The sequence below is a fragment of the Miniopterus schreibersii genome, assembly GCF_964146895.1.
Source record: "Miniopterus schreibersii genome assembly, chromosome: 9".
NCBI lineage: Eukaryota > Metazoa > Chordata > Mammalia > Chiroptera > Miniopteridae > Miniopterus > Miniopterus schreibersii.
In genome coordinates, this window is record NC_138118.1 from 12,174,612 (window position 1) to 12,192,538 (window position 17,927).

At 44.7% G+C, this 17,927-nt stretch overlaps 1 long non-coding RNA gene across 1 annotated transcript in view; it reads left to right on the forward strand.

The window, feature by feature from the left end:
- Positions 1-13,795, forward strand: part of LOC308562170 — a 68,381-nt gene extending 54,586 nt beyond the window's left edge. Inside the window, exon 3 of the long non-coding RNA XR_013999586.1 lies at positions 11,915-13,795. This is a non-coding gene — a long non-coding RNA (uncharacterized lncRNA). The remainder of the gene's footprint in view (positions 1-11,914) is intronic.
- The last annotated feature ends 4,132 nt before the right edge of the window (positions 13,796-17,927 follow it).

Consider the following 17,927-nt stretch of genomic DNA (forward strand, 5'->3'; position numbering starts at 1 on the left):
ATTGCTCTACAGTTACACATTTTTTCCCTCCAGAGCATAGAAATTACCCATTAACCATATGGACAAGATCTTTATATGCTAATATTCTTCATGTATTTACTTAGGACTTGGGGCTTTGAACAGCTGTGCTTATAATAAACTTTTAACATTTTTGTGAGTTCCTTAAAAAATAACGTTTGTGATAATAAAATGACACATATTCATTATAGAAAAATTAGAAAATGTGAACGATTATAACTAAAGAACTGAACTATAAATGACCTATATTCTCACCACTCCTGAGACTGTGGTCAGAGTTCTGTTTTCCTTTGCTGTTATTTCTGTGACTACATGTTTTTAACAGACCACACATACAGTTTTATACTTACTATCATGAAACCAAATTTTCCATACATTTAAAAATATTCTTGCCCGGCTGGGCGTGGCCCAGCGACTGAGCGTCCACCTAAGATCCAGGCGATCGGGGTTCGATTCCCGGTCAGGGGCGTGCAGGAGGCAGCCGATCAATGACTCTCATCATTGATGTTTCCCTCTCTCTCTCTTGTTTCCTCTCCCTAAAATCAATAAAGATATATTTAACAAATAATAATAAAAATATTCTTCTTAAAATGGTTTTACATCATTTTTAGTGGTTATAAAAGATTCTGGCTTTTGGATACGACTTATTCCATCATTTCCCTTTTTCTTAGACATTTTGGGCCATTTCTAGTTTCTTTCTCTTATAAATAAATAATAGTTCAGGGAACGTCATTGTGAGAAAAACATTGAGTGCATTTCAATTCATTTTAAGCTGGTTCTCCAGATGTGGGATTATGTGGTCAAAGAAAATTTATTTTGGCTTATCATGTGAGATGTGGTTCAAAACTAAGTGTTTTCCCAATGGTATTTATAAACTAACATCTTCACCCCACTCTATGTGATGTTTCAGTAATCATCAATAAAGCATTCATACTTTTATTTTTTAATATTATAAAAGTCACATATATGTGCTCTGAAAAAATATCAGTAGAGAATATAGAAGATTATGCAAGAAAATTAAAACCATCCATACTCCCGCATTTAGAAACCATCCTCTACACTATACCCTTTTAAAAATTAAAACAGAACATGCTTTAAATCCGTCATTGAGTTCCCACTGCCTTTCCAGTGAAGTACAGCCTTCTGGATCGAGCCTTCAAGGCCTCTGGATTCTCTCCCTTTACTACCTCTCCTACCTTGTCATGAGTCACTGGCCCTTGGCTCATAATGTGTTACACTTGCAGGCCTCCTTGCTGTTCCTCTAAGAGTCCAAGTTCTTTCTGCCCCAGGACATTTGCACTTGCTTTGCTTTGTGCCTGAAATCTTCTCGTGCTGGCTCTTAGCAGGGCTGGCTTCTCTCTTCTTGTCCTGGCTCGAGTGTCTCCTCTGAGCGGAGCCTGCCTTTCCTGACCTGCTCGTGTTAGAGCGGCATGCCTATCCACTCCCCGACCTGTCTCACTATGCAGTTTATTTCCCAGGTCAGCTTGTTGCAATCCGAATTAATGCGTTTGTTTGTTGATTTCTTCCTCCCATCACAAGAATATAAACTCCATGAGGAAAATATATTGCCTGTCCTGTTCACCACAATCACTACACTGCCTGGGAGAGTACCCAGTGCATAGAAGATGTCCCACCCATCCTTCAGGAGCAAGTGAATGACTGCGGTTGGTGCAAGTCTCAGTCTTCAAGGGAGTAGGCCACACAGCCCATTATAACGCTCAAACATTTGAGCCAGTACGGTTTTTAAAATATAGCCAACAGGTCTGTCTTCTTGTTGCTCATTCTATATCTACTATTCTTCATCTTACCCACAATCAAAGGAAATTCTATCTCCAGGAAGTAGCACTTTTATGTATTCCCTTTATGCAGCTGCTGCCACTCAGGGTGTCTGACAGTGGAAAGTTCCAGAGGAGCAATTTTGGCTAAAAGGTGAAGGAAGGAGTGTCTAAACAAAAGTCACATCTCACTCGACCTTATTATTTGGCAAACTTTCCATTCAAATAGGACTGTTCAGCCAAAGAACTATACAAACAAGCAGATCTCAGTTAAATTAAAAAAAAAAAAAAAAAAAAGGCAGTGTGCTGTCTATATTCTGCTTTCTGAGTAAATATTAATTGAATGAGTGAATTATAGAACATCCAGACCAATAGGGAGATAAACCACCAGGATTAAAGGAAACTTTTTAATCTGGAAAAAGTCAGGGAGATATGACAAAAAGAAAGTAAGTTTCGATAACAGAAAATCTATTTTTACAATAAGTATGAATATGCTAAATTTACCTGCTAGAAGTCAAAGTAAATTGTCATCTTCATATTGGGCAAGGACACTGTCTTATTCACAACTAATTATTACATGAACTAACCCTTCTGAGAGCTTGCAGTTCTTCTAGAATTGTGCTAATTAATACTCGTGGAACAATTATTCTTTATGACAACCCTCCGGTGTTCCTTCAGGATTATTATGCTTCATAAAAAATTATTGAGTGAACATGGTTGTTTCAGTGCATTATCAAAGCCGATCACATTGGGTCAAAAAGCTAAATCTATGCGACATTTTTAAGAGACAAACAAGGATGAGTTACAATAACAAAAGAGCAATACCTTCTATCAAATTAAGTGTGTCTTCTTGTAAAAGGTTTTGACTACAGATTAGGGGTAAAACCGTGTTGTTAGGGTTAATTCCAGCAAGCCTGGAATTAGGCTCAACTGTCTTACTGAAATAAGAAATGTAATTCCGCAATGATTTGCCCTGGTATTGGTGAGGCCCCCAGAGGAGTCTGGCACTGGGGCTCCCTCCATACAGAAAGGTCTGTGTGGGCAGCAGGGTATCACAGGCCCCAGCGTAGACTCCCTTTGGGGCTCCATGAGGATCCTGGAACCAATTCCCTTAAACCAGTGATTTTCAACCGGTGTGCCGTGGCACCCTGGTGTGCTGCAAGAATTTTAAAAATGTGCAATACCTGACTAGTCAGGGGCACTGACCTCTTTTCCCTTAGATTATCAAATAAAATTTAAAAATTGACAGCAGCCAACACAACAATAGTTGTCTGGTGCGAAAGAATCTAAATTATACCTTTTTTTGTTGTTGTTAGGTCGGCAAAAAATATATTTTTGGGTGTGCTGCAGAATTTTAGTAATTAGTTTTTGAGCCGTGAGATGGAGAAGGTTAACAATCGCTGCCTTAAAGTGTTCTTGCTCCCTCATCATTTTGAAGGGCCCACAGTCATGTCTCCTTTTGTACCAGGAGGGAAGCTTCCCGTGGGCAGAGGACAGCAGAGGACAGGAGGTGGTGGACTTGACAGCGGAAGGGCCAGGTGGGAAGTGTTGCCGATCTCGGGCGGAAAGCGAAGGTGTAAAATACTTTCGAAAAAGGGTAGGCAGTGAAAGACAGAGCAGAACTGGCACCTTGGATTTCCCCCACCCATCGATTTTCTCTCCCTTCTCTTTGGCTGCTGGTAGCCACATGGGCTCTTGCTTTTGACGCTTTACCCTGCAGTCAGCCAGTATCCCCCCAAGTGGCATGCTGGTGCATCTCTATTACCTGGGTGACACACACAAACCATAAGAGCGCCGCTGAAGTCACCCTCCACGTTAAGATAGGAACTGGAAAAATATTGCTTTTATTATTTACTGAGGGGGGGGAGGTCTGTATTACCCCTCGCATCCCTGTGTCCCATAGCAATCCTTGAATTCCCAGCTCTAGGGTTTCTCGGTGGCCACTACGAGCATTGTCCTTGACAAAGGAAACCTGGAAACAGCCACCATTGAGTTATTCCCAGAGTACTTGTATTAAAAATAATCAGTAGAGGCTTCTCTCTCTCCACTCCTTCTGACCCAAACGGCTTAGAATGCCTTTACAGCACACATAAGTCTTTCTTGTCTCCTGTGGGAAACAAAGCTCCAAAGTCCATCTGACACCCCCAGCACCCAATATTAAATGACATGAATGCCCCAAACAGTTTGGACACATGCTCCAAAGCACCAGCTGTGCAGTAACCTGGGTGCAAGCTCGGTAACGCGGACGTCTAAAGGTCTGTTAGGGAATCAATCTACAGGTTGCAGAAATGAATCCATGTTTCCTGGCGGGGAGCTACCCCGGCCCTTTCAGGCCTGACATCCAGCGCCAGTCCCCGGCAGGGTGCACTGTGCACTTCAGACTCCGACCAGCAGGGGGCAGCACACACCGGTGCGCATAGCTGTCCAGACAAATGTAGAGCATAACTGGCCTTGGGGAAGTGTTTCCCGGGGAAAGACACGAGCCCCGACAAAGTCCAGTCGGACGTATACAATTAAAAGCCATTAGAACATAATCTGGAACTCAGGCGCAGGTCCGGGGCTTGCCCAAGGCCATGTTTAGAAATGGGCAAGTTTGGTCTCCGAACCCTCCCCACCTCCTGGGGTTCTCAAAGCGCAGTTGGGAGACTGGAAACATCAGCCTGGACTAGAAGCATGTGAGAGATGCAGAATTTCAGGCCCCAGCTCAGATGCACTGAGTCAGAACCTGCATTTTCACCAGATTCCCAGGTGACTCGTCTTCACGGTGAAATCTGAAAAACCCTAAACTACCTCTTAACTCCATACACGAGCCGCCCAGAAACCTACCCTGTTTCCTGTGCACGACCTCTCTCCGCACCCCCACCTGCACCCCCTGCAACACACCCAAGTTTCCTGCTGGTTTGGTGGCGGTGAGAGCGGGCGCCGTGGACACTGAATTATTGAGAGGACATCAGAGATGGTTGGTGACTCGACACTGCTATGCACTGCCAACCGCAGGGCAACTGGCATTGAATTTCTGAATCCATAAAACTTACCAGTGTGAGCCCCTTTCTTGTAAATAGGTTAAGCTTAATTTCCTAGAGAAAATTAGAGAACAGTTTAGAAAACAATCTTTAGCGTTTGTGACCTTTAGTATTTTATTCCAGAACATGAGGAAGGCCGCACACTGTGGGGAACCCATGTTCTTTGTTTTTGTGACTCAGAACCCAGAACTTTGTACTCTTTCTGAATAAGCCCGAACAAGACTACAGGCTCTTCTTGTACAGCCAAAGTTACTTTGTTCCCTGGCCCCGGGCCTGGGACAGTGCCCTGCAAATAGTAGGTGCAGCCCTCTCACCATCCACGTCTACACTCCATATCCCTCCCCTGTGAAGTGCCTCAATCCCTCCAGGCGTGATTTCTTAGTAGTTTGCTCAGACCCGAGAGCAGGAACCAAGCACAGTTCCATTCTCCCGGCACAGTTCTGTCATAGTGAAGACAGTCAATATTGTTCTGTGAGTGAGTGAGTGAGTGAGTGAGTGAGTGAGTGAGTGAGTGAGTGAGTGAATCAATGAATGAATGAATACAGCTTCCACGGCGGGCACAGGCGGGAATGAGACCACAGACCCTTTTCCAGACGATGTTTACAGGCTGTAGAGAGGGAAACTGGGAAGAAGCTGGCAAGGCGTGCAATGGGTCATCTTTCAACAGCAGAAGTACTTGAGGTAGATATACTCTGTGCTTTTTGATAAAATCTGTGCTTTCTTATGGACACAGGCTGTGTCTGAATTTCAGTTCTGTATCTCCATGGCTCTGTCTTAATTCCTAACTTTTAGAGCATTCATTTTATGGGTTGGAACCAGAACACCCTGTTCAAAGTAATGTCCATGGACAAGCACAGCACACTGTGCGTAAGGACTGCTTCACTGTCCCTGCCAGTGCCTGCCTCTGAGCAGATGCACCCAGTGCAGTTATCAGCCCGGGGAAGAGCGTGACGGTGTGTGTGGTTAGGAGATGACTTAGACCCAGACCTCTCCTGGATGGCCCCAAGACTTGCCGAAGTAATACCTCATTGCTGGGGTTGTTGGTGAAAGCAGGTCAGGCCTAAGGAAATGTGCAGAGCCTGGGCCTGAAGCTGGAGGACCCAGCAACAGTGAGAACACCAAGAATCCTAGAGATGTTGGGAGACAATTCAAGTAGCTTGTCAAAGATGGTATCTGAATTTGAGAGCATGTTTACTTAATCTTAAAAGACAAGTTGTCCCCATTGAGCAGGTGGACTAGATGACATAGAAATAGTAGTCACTATTATTATTACAGGCACTACTGTGATTGCACGGCATAGCCCCTTCTGGATTTAAGGTGTATAGATTTAGGTGGTTACATCTCTCCAGGCCTCAGTTTGATCAACTATAGATCAGTGAATCTGACTAGATTATATCTGTTTTATTCCAACTATAATGAGTTGTGATGCTTAGAATTTGGAAAGGAAGGGGGGAAAATTATGGAGAATCCAGTAAGATTGAGGCAGGATAGTAAGAAGCTAGGAAATCCTTGGGCAAGTGGAATGGAGAAACTGAGACAAGATAATTAAACACAGCCAAACAATTTGAACAATTACAGCCAGCTAGTGAATCACAAGACCTTATCTTTCCAAACCAAGGACATGTGAGAGCAAAGGGTGTATACCTCTCCTCCCCAACCAGAGGATACACAGCTTAAATCTCCCGGCCTGGGAAAATAGAGAACAGAGACCCAATTAATTCCATTTGTGTCAGCTCAACCCAAGGACAGAGGAAGTCAGGGAAACAAATAACAGAAGCCCGATTAGAGCCAGACAGACCCAAGATAAAAGTAAAACAGTAAATCAGACCAAAGAATAATCCCAAACTCCCCTATATGCTCATTTTGATGCATCAGCATATTAAAAAATGCACCTGGAAAGCTGCTGAATATTCTACTGAAACCCTCCCCTAAGATTCTCTCCTGAAGAAAAGAGATAAAAACCCTCAAGACAAAGACTCAGTGTGGGCTCTCTGTAGAGCACACCCATGCCCCTTCTCGGGCATGAACTTTTTACTTCCTCCTAAAGTCTAAGGGTCCCCATGAGACTTGCCACCAGGGGAGCAGCGGTCACTGACAGCTCATCCCAGGTTTACCCCCTGATCCTGTCTCCAAAGCCCCCTTTTTCTCTGACTCCCCAGTGAGCTAAAAGCAGCCTCACCTTGGGTCACGTCTTTCCTATAACGTTTCTAGGGGGACAAAGCAGAGCACTGCCTGGGCTGTCTCCTATGTTTCCTCTCCCCTAAGCCTTTCCACTGTCCACAGCTTTAATAAACATCCTCTAAAATTCACCTGGACTTCTGTTGTGGGTTCGATTCCCAGTCAAGGGAATGTACGTGGGTGGCAGGTTCCATCCCCAGCTTTGGTTGGGGTGCATGCAGGAGGCAACCAATCAATGTGCTTCTCTCACATCAATGTTTCTCTCTCTCTCTCTCCTCTCTTCCCCTCCTTCCCTTCCACTCTCTCTAAAAATCAATGGAAAAAATATCCTTGGGTGAAAAATAACAACAACAAATATATATATATATGGAGCTCTTAGGGTGATCTATTTCTTCTTAAATGCAATTTGAGAGTTTTATCTTTCAAGGAATTTATTTCATCTAGCTCATCATGTGTATTAACAGAATATTGTCCTTGGCACCCTTTCCTTATCTTTTAATGTCTCCAGAATGTACGCTAGTGTCGCAGCTCTCATTCCTGATATTGGGAATCTGGGTCCTTTCTCTTTTTTACCTGATCAGTCTGCCTGAGATTAATCAATTGTTTTGATCTACTTAAAAATTATTTTGGATTTGCTGATTTTCTCTATTGTTTTTCTGTTTTCTATTTCACTTATCTCTGCTCTGACCTTATTATTTCCTTTCTTCTCTTAACCTCAAGTTTCACATTTTCTTTTTTTCTAGATTTTTATGGTGGAACTGAGCTTATTCGTTTGAGACTTTTATTCTTTTCAATACAGGTATTAGTGTTTTAAAATTTCCCCCCTAAGTACTGCTTTAACAGGAGCCTACAATTTTTTTTTTTTTTAAATCCTACCCGAGGATACTTCTTCCATTGCTTTTCGGAGAGAGTGGAAGGGATAGAGAGAGACATCGAAGTGAGAGAGACACATCAATTGGTTGCCTCCCACATGAGCCCCGACCCGGGCCAGGGATCAAGCCTGCAACCGAGGCACAAGCCCTTGGTCAGAATCGAACCCAAGAACCTTCAGTCCTCAGGCCAGTGCTCTCACCACTGAGCCAAACCGGTTAGGGGCAGGATCCTACAGATTTTCGCATGCTGTGTTTTCATTTTCATTCAACACAACTTTAAAAAAAGGCTTAATGTTCATTCAAATTTACCAACATTATTTTTAATTTGAGATCATTCTTCAGAGCAATCTGTCCCAATATTAAGAGCATAGCACGCTAACTAGGCTTTTCTTTAAGCTGTATTGAATGTTCCTATATATTGATTCTGGGTTTTGTGTGTAAGAACCGAGTTGTTAAAATCACCCGAATGGGACAGACGTGGCTGTGCTCGCTCACCCGCCACTCGTGAGACTCTGAAGAGTTTGTACGCTGCCTGTGACAGGCGATTGTACCAAATAACCTTCATTAGCCCGCAGCAAAGCCAATGAGACCCAAAGGTTAATTTAATAATTCCTGTGAGATAAATTCACCTGGGAGCCAAGATAACTATAACTACATGGTACATTCGGTGCTTAAAATTAGATCAGGCAAGGAAGGCGGAGTAAGGCAATTCATTTAGCATTTTCTTTGGAGATAAAAGCCAATAAGAAAAGAAAAAACAACAACAACACACACACAAAGAAAAGCCTATTAGAGACTTTTTCACAGCTGGGTCATTTGAGGCAATTTGTCTAAAAGATTACAAGATAACTTCAGGTCAACCCAAAAAGATGGGAGCCTGCTTCCCACTCCAGCTTCTACCCTTTGCACAAGCACTGGGTCAGCAGGTCAGTATATCATTATATTTAACCTTCCTATTTTTAATTGCTTTAAAATTTCATAATCCAATTCTTTATTCCAAGGATAGAAAAATAGACTAATGGAATAAAGTTTTGCCACTTCTGATTTGGGGGAAGATTAAGAATGTGATTGGCTAAAATTTTGGGGCCAAACCCAGCATGACGAGGTCTGAATGACGTTAGGGTTTAAAAAATCTGTGGCATGAACAGAACAGGAGAGACATGATTCTAGGAGAAACTCATAATAAAAGGAAATAGGGGTTTGCTGCCAGCAATTCGGTAAGAGGCAATAGTTTGAAAAATAGAATGACAAACCAAGACAGCCAACAATCTCATTGCACTTGGCTCTGTAAGATCCTTTCCAGAAAAATCCATATTTTCTTGCTCTGTGTGCCAAGCCCATGAAAAACTGACGCGTGCTAATGAGATTAGAAATCGTGTCGGACAGAGGTACTCAACAGAGCTAGAAATGACATGCTTGCAGGATAAACTGGCCAAGCGTGGCTGTCTTCAGAATTTGAAGGGCTGTCATATGAAACTTAACGGGAGCAGCCACCAAGGCCAAAAGGCGAATGGTTCCAATTCTATGGGGCACAAAATAAGGACCTTGTGGTAATTAAAATTGTCCAACAAATTGACGAGCCGCTTTGCAAATCTCTGGACTCATCAAGAATGGAATTATTTTTTTTCTGGGTTGAGCGGCCAACTATTAAAGGTGCCGTAAAGGATTCCTCATTGAATGGGGAATAGGAGTGGAGCTTTGTGGCAATGGTTCTCAGGCTTTTTGGTTTCAGGACCCCCTTTACTCTCTTAATTATTGAGGCCTGGCTGGTGTGGCTCAGTGGTTGAGCGTTGACCCATGAACCAAGAGGTCACTGGTTGGATTCCCGGTCAGGGTACACGCCCGGGTTGCGGGCTGGATCCCCAGTAGGAGTCATGCAAGAGGCAGCTGATCAATGATGTTTCTCTCTTATCGATGTTTCTCTCTATCCCTCTCTCTCTAAAAAAATCAATAAAAAAAATTATTGCTCCTGGAGGGAGAGCACTGGGTCCTTGTCCTAAGGCTTTTAAGGGTGGGGATTTTAGGGGAGGTTCCAGGCGAAGATCTCACTATAATATTCAGCAGCTTTGCAGCTGGGTCCTTTCAGGCTGTGGTCCCCACTGACTGATTGGCAGGCACCAGGGCAGGGGGTCATTATCCAATGCAGGCAGTCCTGAGGTCAACTGGGGCTGGTTTTGCTGCTTTTCTGGGCCTGGAGCTGAAACACGAAGCATAGATGTTATCTCTAGAGAGGAAAGGTCAGGGGGTCCAAACCACATGACTCATGCTAGGGGAGGAACCTGGGGGCCAGGGCCCGTGGTGACCTTCTCGTGTACCTGGCCCACCATCCTTCCTCTGCTCATAGCTGTCTGACTGCCCACCACATCCCCCCCCTCAGAGATCTTGGCTCTGGATTCTTTCAGAGAAAAGGTGTGCAGGGTCTCTTCTGTAGCTCCAAGCAGCCTTATTCTGTCCCCCAGATTCCCTCTTCTTCTTTGAGATCTAATATTTAACGTCTTTGTCACCACCATGCCCAGATTGCCCTGAGTGTAGGTTAAAATTCCAGCCCAAGTTGGAACAAAAATATCCTTTCTTATAAATTCCTTTGGCATAGCTAAGTTAGGCAAGAATTTTGGAAATTATTGCTGGCTACTAAGAAAACATTGAGAAAAAAGAACAACGAAATAATCCCAGCATTTAAACAAAAGAAGGGCATCTACAATAGCCAATGATATGTCCACTCACACCGATCGGTGCTGAGTGAACAGCACCATCCATTTACAAAGGGCAACGTCCATGGTTGGTTCTTCAAGGCAGCATAGCTGATACAACTTGAATCACTGCTTAGCAGTGTGCACACCCTGTTTTTCTGAGATAATTCCCACAGTCGTTCACATTGATGAGGTGAGATTAAAGCTCCTTTGCTTGGCACTCAGGACTCAAGTTCCTTCTTGCATAAGATAAAGAGAAAAAATGATGCCTGGGGTCCAGAATACTGAAGTGACTCACTCGTGTCATACATGGGAACTGAAGCTGAGACACTGCTGGCTCTGGAAACCTGGAGACCTGGTTAGAATCTCAGTTCAGTCACACAATAGCTTGGTGGCCTTGCTCCAGCTCTCTGACCCGTGTTTCTTCATTAGGAAACCACGGGTAATGAGAAACCTAGTCCACGACAGCTTCGTGAGGGCCGCGTGAGATAACGAACACGCCACACATGTACCCTGCCCTTCGTTACGTTAAACCACGTGAAACTGATAGTTCTGTATTTTAAAAAGCTGAATATTTATACATTTATATGGTTCAGTCTTAGGTCAGCTAGTAAGATGCAAAGCTGAAATCCAGACTGAAGTTTCTGGGCCCCAGCCTCTTGCACGTCCGTCCATACCCTGCTACCTTTTGTTTGCAGCGAAACTTATTTTTAGTTAGATTGGTGCCACCAACCGACGTATGAAGCAGCTTAAGAGAGGAGATGGGTAAAGAGAACAAATTGTGAGTTGGAGAGAGAAAGAAGTTACAGAGTTGGTGCAAACTTCTAGAATTTACAGAAGTTTTGGTTGTCCAGTTATTCTGCCTCTCATAAGGTCCATGAGGTATATGTGTGGGGCATCCTGGTCATCCTTCTTAAGGTCAGTGCCGTTGGTTAGGGGTGACATCGCGATGATTAATTTTACGTGTTGATTTGACTGGGCCATGGGGTGCCCAGACATTTGCTCAAACATTACTTGGGGTATGTCTGGGAAGGTGTTCCTGGATGAGATTAACATTTGAATTGGTAGACTGAGTAAAGCAGGTTGCCCTCCCCAATGTGGGTGGGCCCCAACCAATCAGTTGAAGATGTGATAGAACAAAAAGGCAGGGTAAGAGGAATTTCACTTGATTGCTGTAGCTGAGACATCAGTCGTCTTCTGCCTCCTAACTGGAGCTTACACCACTGGCTCTCTTGGGTCTCCAGCTTGCTGACTGCAGATCTTGGAATTTCTATGAAGCCTCCATAACTCACATGAGCCAATTCCTTATAATAAATTCTCTCTCTCTCTCTCTCTCTCTCTCTCTGCTCACTTTGCAGATGACAGAGCTGAAGCTCAAAGAAGTTACTTCTTCTGGCCAGCAAAGAGCAGAGCTGGGGTTCAAATGCAGCTCTTCTGATCTCCACTCTCAAGTTCTGTCCAACACACTGCCCCTCTGAATTGGAGACACATTCTTTCCCACCCACAGGAAGCCTTTCTGTTTGAGTCCTGTCTTCACAGACAGAACAAAGCCGGCTGCTAACGACAGATCAGGGGGTTCATATGCTCGGACCTTGAAAATCTAACCCTACAAACGCCTTAGAAAACTTTCAGATAAACTTATGAATGGAAGCTCCAGAGTGCACTGTTAAAAAAAACCTATAACCTTTGTCATACAGAACCAATAAAATGCATACACACACACACACATCCACGCACATATATATATATATATATGTGTGTGTGTGTGTGTGTATATATATGTATGCTACAAGGGTGATGCCTCTTCAATGCCAGAATTAAATCAGGACCAACTGGACAGATGGCCCTGAATGAGATTTACGCAGATGACTGATATCTATTCATTGGGCAAGAGCAGCCCATAAACCTTTACCGGATAATGGCCCTTAAGGACACAGAATTCGTCTCTGTCTCTGAGAAAGCTCACATCACAGAGTACCTGACAGTGACCCATCTTACTTGCTGTGACCTGTGCCCTGATTTCTTTTTCTACAAACTGGAGAAATAGTAGCAACTATCATCTAAGTTTTCTGTGGGGGTTGCTTAAATGAAAGCTTGTGACGTGCTTGGAATAACGGCTGATAAAGGGTAAGGACACTGGCCCTGGAGCCAGACACCCTAACTCACCCTGCCACCTACAACCTCCGCAGACCTCAATTTCCTCATCTGTAAAATTGGCATAAAGATAGGTGCCTCTTTGGGTAATTATGACACTCGAGTGAGATTATCTGTGCAGAGTTTGTGGGAAGCAGGAACATAAATAAGATGAAAGTTTATTTTGTTCCTTTCACACAAAAAAAGATGGGAGGAAGGCAGTCCAGGTCTGACACAGCAGCTGCGCTGTTTACAGAGTGCCGGCTCCCTCTACCCTATCGTTTTATCCATGCTGGCTCATGATTCCCACTAGCTGCCTGAGCACCAGCCATTGTATCTGCATCCCCGGGAGTACACAAGACAAAGGGGCAACGAAGGGATGGTCCAAGCCTCATGGCCTGGGATTAGAGCTTTTCTCTATAATTTTACTTCCTATGAAACTTGCTGGGGATGTTTCTGCATCACTAATCAGAACTAATCATATAGTTTCAGAAAACACGGCATTGGCCGTGCTACAAGGGCGAGGCCTCTCCCACCCACCCGCCCAAGCAATATTATAGAGTCACTGACAGACTTACTTATCCCACTTGGAAGATTGTCTAAGCATTTGCCACATATCAGCATCGATGACAAGTTAGGAGAGTGCAGAGGCATCTTGCCACCTACGGTTTATAGCGTACATTTGTTATCATTGCATCTTATGGGGGTTTCTCTCTGAGACTCTTGAACTTTTGGGGTGCAGAAACCCAATTAAGGATCTGAAAGGAAGCTTTGAATGCCTCCCTGGAAGAATATACGTAAAAACATATCCTTCGAATTGTGCGCTGAATCTTATTGCACTGCAAGTGTATTTCCTTCACAGAAATAATACTTAAAAAGTGTACAAGCCCTAGCCAGTTCGGCTCAGTGGTTAGAGGTCGGACAAGGGCACGTATCTCGGTTGCAGGCCTGACCCCCGGTCCCAGTCAGGGGTGGGGGGGAAGGCGATCAGTTGATGTGTCTCTCACATCGATGTTTCTCTCTCTCTCTCCTTTCCACTCTCTCTGAAAAGCAATGGAAAAAAATATCCTCGGGTGAAGATTAAAGAAATTTTATTTTTTAAAGTGTACAATGCTTTATGACTTATTCACCCTTATAAATGTTCGAACTTGGCAAATTGTTTTGACAATGGGCTTGCCTTCTCTTGTGACAACAAAATAACGAAAAGCGGCCTGAAGTTGGCCTCTGCAAAGTCAGTGAGCGTCTCTGGAGTGGGTCCCACTTTCTGACGAAATCTGGTGATTCAAAGCCCCGATTCTCATGAAACTGATGATGCCTGCAGCGGGAGACAAGACTTCTTTCAGGATTTTCGCAGAGCTCTTGAAATTTGCAATGAAATGTGGAGCCTCCTTAGAAAACACAGGAGTCCCTCCCCCATGCCCAGGCACTCCCCACCCCGCTCTCCTTTCTCTCCCATTTCCGCTGCAACTGCATTTCCTAGGGCCCCCCAAGTCACTCTGCTTTAGCCACAGACGCTCCCTTGTTTCTCCCCCCACCTCCTCTCCCCAGCCCCTGCCCCGACCCTACACACCCAGATCAACTCAAACCACCCTCAGGTCCCCGCAGGACTCTTCTGGAATGCTGGACGTGCCTGTGGCTCCCTCTCCCCACTCCCCCTCTCTGTCATCGCAACCCACCCTGCCCTCATCCCTGTCTTTATCTCTTTTGTTTTCATTCCCTGGCTTATCAATATCCGGCTTTTAGCTATGTTTACTATCTCTCTCTGCCTCCGTAAAGGAAGCTGCCCACGGTCAGAGACTCTGTCCTGTTTATCTCTAATCCCAGGGCCTAAAACTGTAGCTGTTGGTATTACGTATTGGTTGGATAAGAGAATGAATGTGTTGACTGAATACACTTCTTCCCTAAAGGCGCTGAATTTGCTAACATTACATGCACTTCGTCTGTGCACAGAGATCGTCTCTTCTGGTAGATTTTTCCAGAGAGGGCCTGAGTCTGGCCATTGATCCCGGTGCAACAGGAGCCTGCAGCCAGGGAGTTACCAGGCATCTCATCCAAGCCCATGCTGATGGGGAACCACACGCTGCTCTGTGGCCTGTTTAAAAATACCAGCACCCGTGTCAGCGATTCTCTGGGTTCACTGACCTTCACCCCTTCTGCTGCCACCAAACCAGGATCCCAGATAAGTACGGTGACCCCTCCTTCTCACCAGTAACCTATTCCTATATCAGACTGCAGGAGACATGTATTTGTTCTGCAAGGCCCATCCCCCCACACTGATGTGTAGGTAAGTCCCCCCTAAGTCCCTTCTCTCAGAAAGGAGAAGCCACAGGCACCAGAGGTTCTGGGCCAGAGAGCCGCCGCCCCTCAGTGTGCCCCCTCGGCTGGCAGGGGTGTCACAGTCATCGGTGTCTAGAAATAGAGCATTCATGAATGCGTTGGGCATTTCTTACAAAAGTGGCCTCAAAGGTAACTCTGTTAGAAGGCTGTTCTCACCCGTCCGCTTTGTCTTGGGCTTCATCGGCTGGAAGAAAGAGGGGCGGGTGACAGCTGCGAGGTGGGACTTGGGCAGAAACGCGCAGATGCTCACGTTCTCGAGGGGGCAGCCACTAACTATACTATGGCAGTGCGGATAATGACTGCTCTGTGGGAATAACTCCCCTGTGGGGTGGTCCTTATTTATTTATTTATTTATTTTAATCCCCACTCAAGGATATGTTTTTAGAGAGAAGGAGGGAGAGAGAGAGAGAAACACTGATGTGAGAGAGAAACACTGATTGGTTGCCCCTGTATGTGTCCTGACCAGGGATCAAACCTGCAGCCTAGATACGTGCCCTGGCCAGTAATTGAAGCCACAACCTTTTTGGTGTACAGGATGATGCTCCATACAACTGAGCCACACGGCCAAGATGATCCTTTTTTAAAAAAACACACAACAACCACCATGTTTTTATTGATTTCAGGGAGAGGAGGAGAGAGGGAGAGAGAGAGAGAAACATCAGGGAGAGAGTCATTGATCGGCTGCCTCCTGCACACCCCCTAGTGGGGGATCAGGCCTGCAACCCGGGCACGTGTCCTGACTGGGAATCGAACTGTGACCTCCTGGTTCATGGGTCTACGCTCATGAACCCATGAGTCAACCACTGAGCCACACCGGCCAGGCCAGGACGACCCTTTTTTCTTTTGGTATTTCCCTCAATGCAGAATTTGGGGGGGGGGGGTGCCAAAAATCTCAATAATCAAGATAAATTACATTTTAATGCAACCCTTTAAAAATATAAATTAATGCCAAAAAAAATCCATGATGAACAAAATATCAAAATTTTAAAGGAAGGCTACTTACTAATTTCTTGGTCTTGGGCAAATTGATATCACCAAGCTTCATTTTCTTCATTCTGAAAAATGTGAAAGGAATATAGTCAGTTGCCTGCCAGGAAGCTGTAAGGATCGAGTCAGGGCATGCATCTGAAGTGCCCGATGAAAAGAGTGGATGCTGTGCTGTACTCACAAGAGTTTATGGAATAGCTGTGCTAAAAAGCAACAAAATGTTTATTTTTCTCTCTTTTGATTTTGGTAATTCTCCAGATCAATACTGACATTTCTCTCAATGATGTTTGCCATCTGCACCTCATCTTGCGAACAAACATGAATATTGACACAGAGGAGCCCTCTCCCCAGTAGACCAGTTTCCCGAGTCCTTAAGGCCCTCCCCGCTCCACGGCAGGGGCTGAGTTCTCTCTGTTCTCTTCCTGCGGCTCCCACACTCTTTCTTTTTTTCCCTGATGTCTCTCCCTGCTGCCAGCCTCTGCACAGGGTCTATCCTAGGCGTGCTCATCCCCAAATTGTGATTGCTTGGCCAGGGGTACAGAAGGATGGAGTGGGCTGAGCTGGCATGATGGAAGTGGGCAGAGGTCACATTTGCTGGCATGATAGGAAGGCTGACCCTGTGGTTTCTCCTGAAGCTGGCATCATGTCCCCAGTGTGGTGTTGTCATAGTGCTCTCACTACCTGAGATTGTTACCAGACAGGGACAGGGCCTGGAGTAGGTCTGCCTTAGGCCAGCCGGTAGTTTGTGGGTTCTTGACCGTGCAGGAAAGATTTCACATGACGAGTCCCAGTGATTTTGAGAGTACGTTTATTAAAGCTGGGGACAGTGAAACAAAGGAAGGGCTTAAGGTAGAAGAAGCCATAGGACAGAGCCTAGGCAGGCTGCTTTGGCTTTCTAGAAACGTTATAGGAAAGAAGTGGGTTACACTGGGCTGCGTGAACTCACTGAGAAGTAAAAGTCACAGTGACAGAAGTGAGCCAAGGTGGGACTGCTGTTAGCTCACTAGAAAGTCAGAGAAAAAGAGGGCTTTGGAGATAGGATCAGGGGTTAGCCCAGGATGAGCTGCTTCTGCCTGCTGCTCCCCTGGTTGCAAGTCTCATGGGGGCCTTTAGTTTAGGAGAAAGACAGCAGAGATACAAGGTGTGGGGGTGCTCTAGTGAGAGTGCCTGGGGTCCTTTGTCTTGAGACTTTTTAATCTCTCTTTAGCTGCTGCTTAATCCTAAGGGAAGTCTCAGGGGAGGGTCTTAACAGAATATTCATTAGCTTTCCAGGTGTGTCCTTCAATAGGTTGATTCATCAAAATGTGCATATAGAGGGGTCAGTGTTTTCTCCTGGTTAGTTTTATTTGCAAAGAACATTATCAAAGAGGGACCAGGACTGAGGCCAGTCTGCCCCTGGACCGTCTGGAATGTGTAAACCATTTGCTCCTAAGTGTCCTTGGTTAGGGAAGATAAAACCTTTATTAGTTGTCTGTAAATTGCTCACATTGTTTGGCCTTGTTAAATTACTTTTTCTCAGTTTCCCTGGTTCTACTTGTCAAGGAATTTCCCTAGCGTCTTTCTATACTGCCCCAGAACCTTTGTGTGTTGTTGTTTTTTGCTTCCAACAGCTTTAATAGTTATATAACATGCATATATTTACAGAGTTACACCAGATTTCACAGGACCTTGAATGCTAGGCTAAGGAGTTGAAGTTTTATCCTAAAGGGATCGGAGAATGAATAGTTAATTGCAAAATGTGTTTATTAATGAAATAATCTGACAAACAGTATATCCCATTTCCTTTGGCTTCTTCCTAACTTTATGTTACAGGTTGCTTTTTATGCTTATAATCATGTCATATTTATGATTTTGTTTTCTACTTTCATCTTAGTACTTTTTCTTACATACTTTTCTCTATATGTCTATATAGTC